Below are 13,529 nucleotides of genomic sequence, written 5' to 3'. Positions count from 1 at the left end.
TTTTCTCACCAACAGCTTTCAACAGATGCTCTCTGTTTATTTCTCTTCACACTTGAAGGAAAGCTTTGCCATTCTACTGAAGTCTACTCTATTTCCCCCTCCCTTCCAGCTCACCACTTTTGTCGTGTAGAGTTCCCTAATGTTGTTTGACCATGTTATGTTACTTTTATCTTGTGGGGTGAGTGGGGGTACTAGCAGAGGCATTATGATCATGACACCCAGAATGCAACTGACCTCAATGCATCATTTTGTCAGAGCTGCAGGCAGGATTAACAAGGTCTGCAATAACAGATTGTTGCGGCTTTTAATTGGCGTGAAATTACTTTCTGGTGTAGAATTTGGCTTTACTGGCTATAACTGAATTTAAGAATCTGCAATGTGTGTGCTCGTGTGTCTGTAGATAAAGTGCTGTTGGTGATGGTGGCGTAGCATTTACTGTATGGTAACAGCTCCAAGTTTGAATCGCAATAGTTTTCCATAGAAAAACCACCACTAGCTAGAGGACAATTACATAGAACAGCCGTCTCACTGCTCTTAGGTTGGCAGTTCAAATCCAGGCCCAGTTGGAGTATTCCTGCATTCAAAGTCGTATGGTAAATTGTCTCTAAAGACTCTAAATTGTCCATATGTGTGAATAGTTGGTCTATATGTGACTAATTCAGGGTATACCACAACGCTCGTCCAAAGTCAGCTGGGCCTGACCTACAACCCCAGTGAGAATAAAATAAAATAGGTTTATTTAAGCTTCATTAGAAACATGGAAAAAAGACATTTGACGGTTTTTGTATTTTTTCTTTTATCAAACAGCAGTGTCAGTAACATGCGAAAGAATCATGTGCATTCACAACACACACAGCTGTTGAAAGACATTTCATTCCTGAGCCAATTTTGTAGTGTGAGTTGCTCTTCAATGGACAACACAGTCAAGCTGATCCACAAGTATTCAGCTGTTGGAAAGTTGGAACTTTCAGAATCTCATCCCAATGTCTGTCTACATCGACATTGTCTTCAATTACGCAAGACTTTCCAATGATTGACATGTTTCCCCACTCCCTGCCACTGCCTTTACAAAAAGGCGTTACTCTGTCAGTGCATCAACTGACACAACAATCTTCTTGTCTTCTCCACATTCTGACCAACTTCCGAGAAAAAACTCATAGGATTTTGTACAAAATTATTGTGAGGTTTCCATTTATTATTAGAAACCCCAACCATTATCAAATAACTACACTCAGCGCAAAATTCTAGTTACTAATTCAAATGTTGGTTTCTGGTTGCTCAAATTGGAAACTAGTCAGCTTGATAGTTGTTGAATTAAAGTACTAAATCGTAATCAGTGATGTGTGAAAACTGAGAATTTTCTTGTTTTTCATCTAAAATAATAAATAAAGCGATAGTAAATAAATGATTAGAAAATAAATAAATAAATAAATAATTAGGAAAATAAATACATGGATGAAAAATACTTGTCTTTTAAACTCTTGTTTCTGGAAACAACAATTAGATAATTTAGGAATTGCTGTGGAGGTCATGTAGCGCCATGAAGCAAGGCCTACAAGTTCAAATAATAAGTTCAAATATAAGTTCCTATAATTGAGTCACTGTTGTCTTGTGAGAACCAATGAGTGAGGCAGTGCGGCATCATGATAGCCCCTCACATAGATTTCTGCTGCCGTGATATTGCAACAGCCTGCAGAGACAAATGGAGCGAGACATCGGGTAGGCCACCTGGGGGTCTGTGGAAGGCTTGCATGTAGAGAGATTGACTTACTTTGCACATCATAACAACACTTAAGAGATGAGAAAACCATATGACTCTACTGAAGCAGCCAGCCCAAGAGGTCAAATGTAGGTGGTATGTAAAATCGAAAGTGAAGCAAGACGTGGAACAATATACAGTAAAACCGATCACACTGACCTGAAGAAATGACTGAAAATGCCAAAATGATCATGCCAGGCCAGGCGCACGAGATGTCACGTTGCAACTGCTTGTTTTCTCCATCAGTCTTTTGAATACTCTTCATCTGTGTAAACAGTACAGTATGTGATTTGCAAATGAAGATTTGGCTGATTATGCGACTACTTGAGATGTTGTGAAGATGTATTAATGGTACCCTCTGGTATGCTAAAAGTGTTAGTTATGACAGCCCTGTTTCCATCATTCCTGTTTTGTCTGTGACGCACTTACCATTTCTAGCATTTCAATGCAAGTTCAATGATATTTGTCATGTTAGTTGGCTACAAAGGACAATGTTTTGCAAACTAACTACTTGTTGTGTGGCAGAATTAGTGGAAGACTTTCTTTGCTTCATTGAAAAAGTAATTTTCAGATTATCACTTTGGTTTCCCCGGCAACTAAATGCTGTAATTTTGTTGCACAGAAAGGACTGCGAGAGGTGGCAGTGTTCTGTTTTGTTTGAATAAAAAAAATGGTGAATGCAAATAAAAGGTTTTATCATGGCTATCATCCAACTGTAAATAAAAATAAAAATGAAAGAGGAAAATCTTGATCTTGTGTCTCTTGCATCTTTTGATGTCAAATTTTTTATTTTATTTTTTTACAGCAAAAATAAAGGGACTAGCCTCACGGTTCCAAAACCTATAAAAGGGGTGTGCAAGGACGGCATAACTGTGTCTTATCCGAGTTTCTGCTGTCATTCACTCAAGTGTGAATGCCACGGAAGCACCAACTTCAGTGCAGGATGAGAGCTGGCATGTAGCCGCGCGGCAAAGCTCTTTATCTGTAGCCAATCAAAAATAATTGCCTCCTCCTTCCAGATCAAGACACCTATAAAAGACTCTTAAAGCACCCCAGCGGTTGGAAGCACATATTTGATTATGAATATGATGATGTTAAATAGCTACCAGAATATCAACACACATAAACAAAGAGGTCCACCTCCACACACCCACTCGAGCAGGGATTCATTTATAAACAGCATGAGTCAGTCGGGTCGGCTTTTTATTGCCGCTCTCGCTCTGCGCATGGTCGTCCTTGGACCAGACTCAGCCTATCATGCCTGCAGGAGCGAGGAAAACGGAGGCCAGCCGCAATCGTCAGCTGCTGACCGCAAATGGCCAGAGAACACACTGACCAGAGGCTGTGTTCCTCCCCAGTAATTGGCTCCGTTTTAGATCTTCCTTCATTCAACAGATGTATGCTGGGGCCGTGAGCCATGGAAGCGCCAACTGTGGAGGAACGCGCCCTGTGTGCTGTGATGTCCTTGTTTTCAGCTGCTTGATTCATTGGCAGAGCTCACTATGTTCTATACATCACGCTCGGTTTCAGCTTCATGTTTGGCGGAGCAAAAATAAAACGCTTTGGGTGAGATCATTTTAGCAGTGATTTGCACATGAATTCAATTTCAAGAAAAACAGCGCAGTGCAAATAAATCAACTCCTGAAATATGTATGCTATAAAACATAGGGTGTCATGTTGACATGACACCTACAAGAAGTAAAAATATGAATATTCTGATGAGTTGAGTCCATCTCTTTGACAAGAAAAAGTACTGAAATAAGACAGGAGGCTCGCTCTGAAAATGAAATCTCCTAACCTTTAAACCACTGCTACATAATCTTTGTCATCACATTGGGGAGAGATGAAAAGGTGCTCCCTTTCAAATATGCATAAAACAGAACACCACTGTTTAAAATGAGTCTGATTCCACTGTTTCCTAGCCAGCAGTGGCTGTGTTTACATAAGCACAGTTATTCAAATTAACAGCCTGATCTGAATAAATATGCAGAATATTCTGATTAGATCAAGCCCATTCCGATTAAGATTTGATTCAGAGAGATAGGGTTGGTTTATGTTGATTGATGAAAACACTTATACCAACATTTCATTCTGTGACATCAGTATACCTGCTTCTGGAATTCCTGGAAGCTGCCGTCTCCCTCTTTCGTATTTTGCACATTTCCCATATACTCCATGTCATAATATTTTGTGTTCATGGTCAGTTATTTTTCTGCACAAAAAATGATGTTAGTGTCACAATTATTGATACTATTTTTTTTTCTCTTCTATAAGACTGTATTGCTGCACTCTGGAACCAATCCAAATACAATTGATTTCCATCCATCAATTTTCTACTGCTTATTCTGTTCAGGGTTTGCCTGTAATTGACTTGGAGTACCACCTCGGACTGGTCCGTCAATGGTCATAGGGCATATAGATAGCAAACAGCCATTTCAAGTGAGCTCAAGCACCGTTCAAATAGCCTAGTGGGGGTATGCCCCTTAGTGTCACTATAATAATTAATTGAACATGCAGTAAAAACATGTAAACTCAAAACACAGAACGGCATGAGCCGATATTGCAACTCACAATTCCTCAGCTGTGAGGCAGGCATGCGAGAAACATGCGCCACCGTGATCCTTAAACAGGAAGCTTTGTTTTGAAAGTCAATTAAATTAAAGTGACCTGCATTACTCAGTTGTTTGTGATGTATTGACATCTGCTTACAGGAATAAATCATATTCTAATCATTACCAATCCATGTCACGAGTTTCATTATTTCAAGTTAACATCTTCTGACTAAAGTTGTGAAAGGGATGATGTTTTCACTGAAATATCCAGCCAATTTACAAGGTAGGCTAAGTATAACAGGTATTTATAGAAAAAATAGGAGACTAACAAAATTACCACATCATTTCATTGTTTGTTCCCATGATACATATCACACACTGCAATATTTTCTTAAATAATTACATGAGTGTACAGTACATCTTTTTTAACTGTGGTAGTAAGTACCCAAGGATGATATTTTTGTTAGAGTTGGAATTTTCACATTTAACATCGATCGATTTTTAATTGCATTCAGAGAGACCACAAGAATACCTTATGCAATCATGATCAATCATCCCTGATCAAGGTACTTGCTTGCTAAAAGCAAAAACAACCTTGGGGGCCTCTCTGAGGCCTGTCTGGCCCCCTGAGAAGTTTGTTTCTGTTTTGTTTGCTCTTGATAAGGACAGCCAGTTTTTGCTTTGCAACTCTTTTAAAGCCCCATAAAAACCCTCATCTCAACAGAAAGCCATTTATTTGCTAGCTTCACTTTTCAAATGTGGCCTTGTCAGCCGTGGGTGGTAATTAATTCTTTGAACATAACACACACATCCGTTCTGTAAAAGCCAATAAACAGTGTACATCCAATGTCTTGTTATTTCTTGATTTTAATGTATAGTGTAATGACAAGCATGGATTCACCTTGGTACATTTCTCTCTTTTTTTTCCCCAGTGCGATATGGCCTCATAACCTTGAAAATGTATCTTCTATCATGTCAGCATATTCCACATGTCCTCATCGCATTATGACCCTTGTGGCCGCTGCAATTGTGTCTGCAGAAAATTATTAAGGGCGACACCATTTTCATTGAGAATGGTCCATCTGGGTCAGTAAAATTGAATATTCTCCTTGATGGTCTTTTCGCTTATTTTACTGGTCACATACCTGTGCTATGATGTCAAGAAGAATATGCTTCACCTTCCTATTATACATGAAGAATTGAACATACCATTTTATCCACAGAGGACAGATATGGTAAATTGTTGCAGTTTAACAGCATTAATAGTTAAGGCCATGGCCAAGTAAGCCATTTCCAGTGTGAATATCCAAGGTCCATTTCAACATTTTTATTACCATCATTTCTCTACCAGCATATGTAATGAAAACATCTAAAGCATTTAAATATTCATGCTCCTGCTCCCACAATGTCCTTATTTTCGTCTACGGTGTTGGTCTTTTCACCTGATGTTTTCCTTCGAGAGGTGATAATCACCTATTGTCACCGATTCCACGGTGGACAAAAGTCTTTATTCTCTCAGAATATATATTTTTTTCTGGGTTCCCTGGTGTCTGTGTTTAGTTAAAATTCATGTTGCCACTGGCTATCATTATCAACAACCATTACACTGAATAATTTGGTAATACTGGACAAAAGTGCAACGTGTGTCTCCCAGAGCCTTAATGGTTTGAGCATCTTTCACTGCTGAAAAGGTCTCACAGGTTTCACTGAATAAAAGAGGTTCTCCATTTATATCCACAGTGTCACTAGAGTTCATTCTATCAAACTGATAAACAAATGGTTGGACATTTTGAGCCCCATTAAAACAAACAGCAATGGGCCCCCCATCAACACTTCAATATTGTGGAACAATATGTTTTGTGGGTCTAATGGGGGAGTTGAAGCATCTGGGGAGTCATTAGAAATGATTTGCAGTTTGTCTGACAGGTCTTCATTATTTTTGCATTGATGTTTTAATGCATATGTGAGATTAGGGGGGATCAGAGAATGACCAAATTGGGATTAATATACCATGGAACATTCCCCTATGAGGACCTCCAGCATTTGGTTAATTTGCCAGCACTATTGCGTGAGAAGGGAAGTTGTTTGTGGTGAAACCAAAGGAGGCAACAACATAAAGCACCTTCAAAATGCTGAATGCTTCCATGAATACATCTTTCACATTAACAATCTGGTCAGAGAACAACAGAAATCAAAGAGATTGTGATCCAGTTAAAAAAAAAAAAAAACACTCCCTTAATAGGTGTAGATTACATTGGGATCTAAGTTTCCCACAATTAATTGTAGCCAAAGATTTGTCACTCTGTGATTTCCATGCATTCCCTGCATTTTTATTTCTCTACCTCCTGCTTTAGATTCAAATTGTTGCTGTGAAGAATAGTGGGAGAAAGTAAAAATATTGAGTTGTTTTCCAGTTGTATGTTGTACCTTGTCATTTCTACACCAGATTAAATTTCATGGATCGAGGTAGTCACCCTAATCAATCCACTCAATGACCAAACCATCACGCCTCCCTATTCTGTTGTACGTTTTAGTCATCTTGACCTTCAGCAATTAAAGATCAACTTGTTAATGCTGACTATGGTGCAAGAAAAGTGCAAAGCAAAAGTAATGTTTTTGCTGGCTGCTTCCTCTGACTGCATCCATTGAACCCTCTGCCTTCAAGTAGATGTCAGATGTGAATTTGATTCATTATTCAGTGCCTTCATTTGAGTCCTACTCAACTGCAACTCCCAAACTTCGGTGCAGTATTTGGTTAAGAGAGTTGGTATTGTCTATATATGTTCTCTGATGGTGGATGATGAATTGAATGCATAATTTGGGAAAGCTACAGAGCTACGATTGGGTCGCTATACATCTATCACAACTTGAACAAGGTCAGAAACAAAATACATGCTCATGTTAGTTGGTTGACGCCACTGTCAAAAACATATTCAGTCCTGATAACGATTGGTCACCAAACAGGCATGCATGGAAAGGGATTGTAGTAAACAGGTTTTTTATTTCACTATTTGTGAATATGCAAATTGGGAATACTTGGGGAAGTCTACTGGAAACAAAATAAACACAGTAAAACCTGTGGAAATGAGATGGACTATAATGGCAGCAGCAATGAATGAATAACAAATACACTACATGCGGCTGTGAATGGCAAACTATACAGTACATGAATAAATTCATTCTGTAAAATGACCTGAACCTGAACAGCAGCAAGAATAGTCCGTGGCATTGTATGTAGCAACAGAAAAAATAAACATTAACTTTTACTGTTTGATGTGCATACTATATAAATGGTTGTAAAAGCAAGGGTAGATGTTAGTTTATTAATTAAACGCAACTGTTGACTTGTTCCCCCAATTACTGAAGTATGGAAGCATGGAACAGCTAATGTGGAGTAAAAATTACACTAATTACCATTTTCCTGTGAGTCGAGGCTTTGGCACCATCTTATGTTCCACGCACAGTGTGTAAGTGTCAGTTTGACCGTAGAACATTACAAAAGTTCAAAAGTTTCATTTTGGGAGAATGAGAATTTACCTAACAAGGAAAAGAATACTTGAACCAAAAGAATATTTTTGTGTAGTAAAGATTGTAATTAAGGTATTAACAGATTAAGCTGAACCATTTAATTGACAGTAAAAGTGAATTATCAGGACAACTAAATCAGTAAAGCATATTTGGTGAGTTTTTTGGTGAATTGTAGAATTTACCTAACAAAGAAAAGAATACTTGAACCAAAAGAATATTTTCGTGAAAATTATTGCCTAGCATTTTTCCACTTATAAAGAGTGTAATTAAGGTATTAACAGATTAATCTGAACCATTTAATTGACAGTAAAAGTGAATTACCAGGACACAACTAACTTAGTAAAGCACATTTGATGAGTTGTATGTAGACACGTGCATGAACTGAGCAGGGTGCCACTGAGGCAGTCCCTCCAGAAGAGATGGCACTCAAGCAAAAAGCTATTTATCTGTTAAACACATCCTCTGGATAATTTATCGCTGTTATACATGGCACACATTCGCCGGAAACTCCGCTGCCAGGACCACTCAGGTAAATCAAAGTGACTGTTCCACTGAATGAGGTATGTAAAACCATTAGAGCAAATTGCAAGAGCCAAAATGGCCCGCTGCTTCCTTTGCACTGTGTTGCGCAAACTGTGGGCGTCATGTATCACCAGAGACGCATCAGCTTTAAAGGGTGGGAGCTGTTGAGGTCGCTTGTCACATAGGCAGCTTTACAGTTAAGTGACAAATCTCCAGAGGGGCCTGACTAATGGCTTTATATTGATGCACAGCCACACGCCTTGTGTCTCTGCGACCTTTTGCCGTTAATGCTGTTTGCCATGAATGCCTGTGCGTCTTGGATGCCGAACTGTACTTATTTACATTGGATGGTCCTCCTGTGGGTTAGGGTTTTCTTAATCTGAGGCCAATTAAGGCCCTGCTGTTTTGAATTCACACACCTACTTAATTTGGTATTCTCTATGTGAACTTGTAGTCGTCAGGTCATGGGAATCAAGTTGAACCAAAACTGGTCTGTTCTTGATGGTTGTAGACGTTTTCAACTTTAATACAAAAGCTTTCTTCTTTTCTAAGCCTTTGATGTGGAGTTCTTCTATTTATGACTCTGGTGGTGTGTCCCCAGGGCGTGGTCACATAATGGCTGTTGTTGTTGCAAGGTGGCTGGTGAATTTTGCACCGTTTGTCTGCTTTGTGGCAAATTGCTCCTCAGAGGCCACTTTACCCAGCGTCTAAGACAATCTTTGGGAGAGAGAGAACGTTGTTGTAAGATGACTTCAAGTAATGGTGTCACACTCATCCTGCGTTTAGGGCGGGCCTTTCTAGTTTGGCATTGAGCAAGATCAAGAAAAAAAAAGGCATCTCTTTCTCAAACCAGCGGCCCATTCTGTCCACAATTTGTACATTATTCTCTTCAAATGAATGTGTTTTCTTTTTCAGACTCAAATGAACTACTTACTCAAAGTTGCTGCCTTCTAAATTTGTAGGGGTTGCCTGGTCTCTCCGCGGTTATTGATTGATTCGCACATCTGGCTCAAAATTTAAAAGAGCTTGTGGGTTCAATTCTGGCTCCATCCTACCAGTATGGAGTTTGCATGTTTTACTCAGACCTGCATGGGTTTTCTTCAGGTGCCCCGGTTTCCTCCTACATTCCAGAAACATGCAGGGTAGGCCAAAATTGTCCTGGAGTGTTTGTCTATGTGTGCCCTGCTATTGGCTGGCAACCAGTTCAGGGTGTACCCCTGTCTACTGCCCAAAGACCGCTGCCTCCAGCACACCCGCGACCCTCATGAGGATGAAGCGGTTCAGAAAACGGATGGATGAATGGATGGGAAGCAAAAGGTATACTGTCACTTTTTTCACTGTTATATATTTTTTTCTGGTATCATGGGTGATGGACTCGGGGTTGGGAGGGAGTGGGGATGGGGGTTCATGCCTTCCTGTCACAACCATTTTGCCTGAGTCAAGGTGGGCTGCCTTTTTGAACCAAAGTGCCCTTCAGATTGCTCACCAAGGTTCTCCCTGGGAATACAAACCACAGGCTTCCACTCCATGAAACAATTGCTTCTGCCAATCCTTTGAGATATGCCACAACAATATAGTAAATTTTAAACCTGAATGTGACTGGCAGGAAGATAGAAGCTTATGCACATTGAAGTGTGTGTGACTGTGTGTGTGCATGCATGACTGTTTAAGCCTCAGGACCATTTAATCGATGGACGGGAAGATGTTTTATTTTGTATGGGTGGTTGCCCACATATTTAGGTGTAGGTATTTAGGTTTCTTGTCAACAATGCAAGGGGGCTGCATGACAGCTTAAACCTTTATTTATATAACCTTTATTTAACCAGGTAAGATTGAAATAGTTTGTTACAAGGGGAAAAAAAAGAAATATTTCAATGATATTGGCTTCATCGGTTTTCACAGGCCACATGCACAAAAATGAACAAAATGTATTTAAAGTAAAGTTGGCAAAATTAACTTGTTAATTAATTCAGTGTAACAATTTCATTTACTTCCTATGGCGGCTGCCCTATAACCTCTACTAGTGTTCAGCTAAACGTAGAGGAGAATCGCTAGTTGATGGATAGAAGACACGGACTACTATACTTCCATATATATATATATATATATATATATATATATATATATATATATATATATATATATATATATATATATATATATAAAAAGTATATGTCACTTAATATACATGTTTATTATTTTATACGTTGATTATAATGAAATATAATGTGAAAAAAATCACAGTAATGGAATGATATGTAAAAGACACAACAGTGTAAAAAAACGTATTGTGGTCAAATAATTTAATTATTACAATAAGTACCCTCTTGAAAGGTTTAACACTCAAGCTTCTCTTTGATTTACTGTACGCTCCCCATTCTGGGTGTTCTCTTACAAACATTTGTGCCGGCGGCCTACCGAAGCCGACTTGTCTGGATGAGTCCGCACTGTGCTTCCTTTCAGCCCTGCAGTGTGTCTCTGACTGACTAATGAGGCCTTATTAATTTAGATCACTGTGAATGATTACCTCATCAGTTCCATTCTCCAGAGACCTCTAGCTCTCTCTTAGCTCCGCTCAATAAACGCGACATGGGACTTCAATACCGAAGCGAACCTTTAATGTGTGTGTGTGTGTGTGTGTGTGTGTGTGTGTGTGTGTGTGTGTGTGTGTGTGTGTGTGTGTGTGTGTGTGTGTGTGTGTGTGTGTGTGTGTGTGTGTGAGGTCCTCGTGGGATTCGGCAATGGCTTCGAATTGTTTTAGGTCAGCATAAATGACTTGTATCCATTTTATCTTTTATGGAAAATAATCATTTTCATTCTATTTTGGAGAGGCTGCACTCCCACTAGCAGCATATCTCTAACGGTGAACATTGAACGCCTGCCCCATCTCTGTGCAGAGACTAGTTGCCTAGCAATGAAGTCTCTGATTTTATGAGCTGTGAGGCTCACAGGCACTCGGAACCAAATAAATCCACCAGGATTACATTTAAGGTTTTTGAACAGTCAGACCAAACTAGTTTGAATGTGCATCAGGACACTGCCTATCAAATGACAGAATTGCATTTGGAAACACAACATTAACACATGACAAGAGGGAAAGCTCCCTGTTCGGCCACTGTACATCCCTCGGCGATCCAGCTGTACAGCCTGACTGTCTCATAATAGAGTTGATGAAATATTTAACGAAACTTTATCTCCAAGGGCAACACGGGGTTTGGTGGTTTAATCGCCTTTGGATTGATTGAATTGAGAGCTTCAGTGAGATGAAATGAAGCCTCCGTTCCATCTTGTTATTTCTCCTTCAGGATTTCATCTCGGTGGATGTTCAAATTTGAATAGTGCACTTGTTAACAATATGATGCTTGAATGTGTTGTACTCAAATGACTTGCTGTAAATGTTTGGAAGAATGAATACAACTGAAAAACAGCAGCATTGATTTTGGTGGTTATACTTAACGTCTGGTTGTCTCCTTAAACTTCACCCATTCCTTCAAAATTCATGATGGTAAATGTGCTTTTCTTCATGCAAACTACGCTCATTCCTAAATAATTCAACAGCCTATATAAGGTAGCTATCATTTTTAGTAGCCCTTTGGGTTAAAAGAAAGTGTATGTAGGAATGAAAACTGCATTTCCTATGAGGCAACTCTAGCTTTGGGCAATCAATTCTAATTAAGACTTTAGTTGCAATATTTTTGTGGAATGCATAATGCTGACACGATGCATATTTACTGTATATTTGATGCAAATGTAACTATTTATTTGAGGCAACTGAGTCCTCTTAGAATACAGTCCACAAACAAGGCAAAACAAATGAAAAATATTGTTAGGTGTTTTTCGTATGGACCACACGTTGCACCCAAAATATTTTATACCCTAGCTAAAGTTTTTTTATAATAAATATTTTAGCTTAAAATCACAGAGAAGTGGTCCAAGAGTAAAACATTGTTGGGTTGAGGTAAAAAATAAGCAGCATAGTCTTGGATAATGGTTTAACACTGAAACAATTACCACAAGTCATAAAATCTGCAAATCAATTCCATTTGAATCTAAATGGTATGGCTCGAGTGACCCGACACTCCATCCATTCATTTTCTGTACCGCTTGTCCCCACGGGGGTCGCGGGCCTGCTGGAGCCTATCCCAGCAGTCATCGGACAGTAGGCGGGGGACACCCTGAACCATTTTGCAGGGCACACAGAGATGAACAACCATCCACACTCCCATCTACGGGCAATTTGGAATGCTCAATCGGCCTACATTGCATGTTTTTGGGATGTGGGAGGAAACCAGAGTGCCCTGAGAAAGTCCACACAGGCACGGGGAGAACATGGAAGTTCCACACAGGGAGGCCTGAAGGTGAAATCAAACCCTCTGAACTGAGGCGGATGCGCTCCTTATTTTGTCTGGGACAACTGAGCCGTCACGTGGAAAACGTTATTTCTGATTCAACAAGGTTGTTTCTGGATCATTTTGGTATTCCTGTAATTGAGAGAAAAGTTGGTGGTAGTCTTAGTAGACAGTGAAAAAGTCAAGCTCATTGTTTAAGAGAGGTTTGTTTTCCAAAGTTCCATTGTATATTGACATGAATAGCTTCTGGTGATGATTTGAAAACATGTTCACTTGTGTCTTTTTAAAGCAGGTGAGCATTGTGAAGTACTTAACTTGATTTGGCAAGAGTGTCCATCCACTCACTCGCCTGCTTCACACAGAATGCACAATGGTGTGTGTGTGAGCAACTTGTAATACCGATGATGTACGTATTTGAAAATGCACTTTATGACACACACCAGAAGAGAGCGTGAGAACGTCTGCTCGGTGAAAAGAGTGTGCCGATGTTCTACTGCATTTTTAATTAATTTCTCCTTACACTTCACCCTCGCTTGCATCTCCCGAACTCTTTAACAAGAGAAGTTCTGGGAGAGACACACTGCATCGCAAAGCTTATGAAAAAGTTTGAAGATGACACTGCCACTTTCCGCTGGAGCAACTATGCACGTGTTTGTGTGTGTGCGCGTGTGCATGCGTGCGTGTGTGTGTGTGCATATGTGTGTGTGTGTATGTGTGTGTGAGATCATCTAAAGCTCTTCTGCGAAAATCAGTGTGTTAAAAGACAAAAAAAATGCTTGGGTGGTTTTAAAACGCAACTGTGTTGAAATTGCATCTTTT

The sequence above is a fragment of the Syngnathus leptorhynchus genome, chromosome 1 (assembly GCF_054491065.1).
Source record: "Syngnathus leptorhynchus isolate UIUO chromosome 1, UIUO_Slep, whole genome shotgun sequence".
In the NCBI taxonomy this organism is placed as follows: Eukaryota; Metazoa; Chordata; class Actinopteri; order Syngnathiformes; family Syngnathidae; genus Syngnathus; species Syngnathus leptorhynchus.
The sequence above is the reverse complement of the archived record's forward strand: the minus strand, read 5'-3'. Positions refer to the sequence as shown.